The 1318-nt window shown below is 45.1% G+C and overlaps 1 protein-coding gene across 1 annotated transcript in view; it reads right to left on the bottom strand.

Annotated features, from left to right (window-relative positions):
* Positions 1 to 1043, bottom strand: part of CIZ1 (CDKN1A interacting zinc finger protein 1) — a 75762-nt gene extending 74719 nt beyond the window's left edge. Inside the window, exon 1 of the mRNA XM_077478767.1 lies at positions 965 to 1043. The gene's annotated coding sequence lies outside the window, so the exon portion shown is untranslated. The remainder of the gene's footprint in view (positions 1 to 964) is intronic.
* Between the last annotated feature and the right edge of the window lie 275 nt (positions 1044 to 1318).

Raw genomic sequence — 1318 nt, 5'->3', positions numbered from 1 at the left:
AGTTGTGCCCAGTCTATGGGGCCAGATCGCTGCAGTTGTGCCAGTCTATGGGGCCAGATCGCTGCAGTTGTGCCCAGTCTATGGGGCCAGATCGCTGCAGTTGTGCCCAGTCTATGGGGCCAGATCGCTGCAGTCGTGCCCAGTCTATGGGGCACAATCTGGGCAGTCATGCCCAGTCTATGGGATGAGATCGGGGCAGTCACACACACGTTCAGTCTAAATAATAATAATAATAATAATAATAATAATAATAATAATACACACCCTCCGGTAAGCCGTCCTCTGTCTCCCCGCAGTATCCGGTAATAATCCTCTCCCGGCTCCGCTCTCCTCCCGCTCCGGCCTTATATAACGGGCTGCGTACACCGAGTCCTCCCCCGCACTCTCTCTGCACAACATAGACAATGGGTCGGGCCGGCTCCGCTGTGATCAGCGTCCTCTGCCGGCCGGGAGGGCGATATTGCGGGTCACGTGTCTCGGAGGAGCGCTTTGCTTTACTTTGGGTTGCTCTGAGGTAATTCCCGGTATTAGCGTGACGCGTCTATGGGCCGATGGGGACAGTTCTTGGCAGAAACACCAGTGCTTGTCATTCTGTTAGAAATGATATAAATCTCACACACTTCTCACCCCCTGACTTTGGAGGAGAAGGCTGAGTGTACGACACATCCGGGTGTGTCACCTCCCTTAGTGCCCCCAGACATAATGGAGGACACACACTGAGGAGAATCCTCCTATAGGTTGTAGTGTGTGTGAAAATAGGTTCCTCTACTTCTCTGTGTTTCTAAAGTCAAAATGTTTAATTTACAGTAAATCGTTCTCCTTGTGGCAGGAAAATTTCCCCCCCCCCCCCTCCTCCATATACACTGACCTCTGGAAGATTTACCCCCCCCTTCATAACCAGGCCATTTTTTGAGATACGACACTGTGTTAATTTAACCGACAATTGCGCGGATGTGCGACATACCCAAACAAAATTGATGTCTTCTTTCCCCCACAAAATAGAGCTTTCTTCTGGTGGTATTTGATCACCTCTGCGGTTTTTATTTTTTTGCACTATAAACAAAAAAAGAGTGTCAGTTTCCAAAAAAATATATATATATAATTTTATTTTCTGCTATAAAACATATCTAATCCATAAAATATAAAAAAAATTGAATTTCTTCATCAATTTAGGCCAATATGTGCTACATATTTTTGGTAAAAAAAAAAAAAAAAATCTCAATAAGTGTATATTGATTAGTTTGCACAAAAGTTGTAGTGTCTGCAAATTATGGGATAGATTTATGGCGATCAATGATTTTTAGCAGGACTGCGACAT

The sequence above is a fragment of the Lithobates pipiens genome, unplaced genomic scaffold, assembly GCF_037356315.1.
Source record: "Lithobates pipiens isolate NorthernLeopardFrog02 unplaced genomic scaffold, aLitPip1_a1.2 Scaffold_1, whole genome shotgun sequence".
Taxonomy (NCBI): domain Eukaryota; kingdom Metazoa; phylum Chordata; class Amphibia; order Anura; family Ranidae; genus Lithobates; species Lithobates pipiens.
Note: the sequence above shows the minus strand (reverse complement) of the source record. Positions and strands in the feature narration are given on the sequence as shown.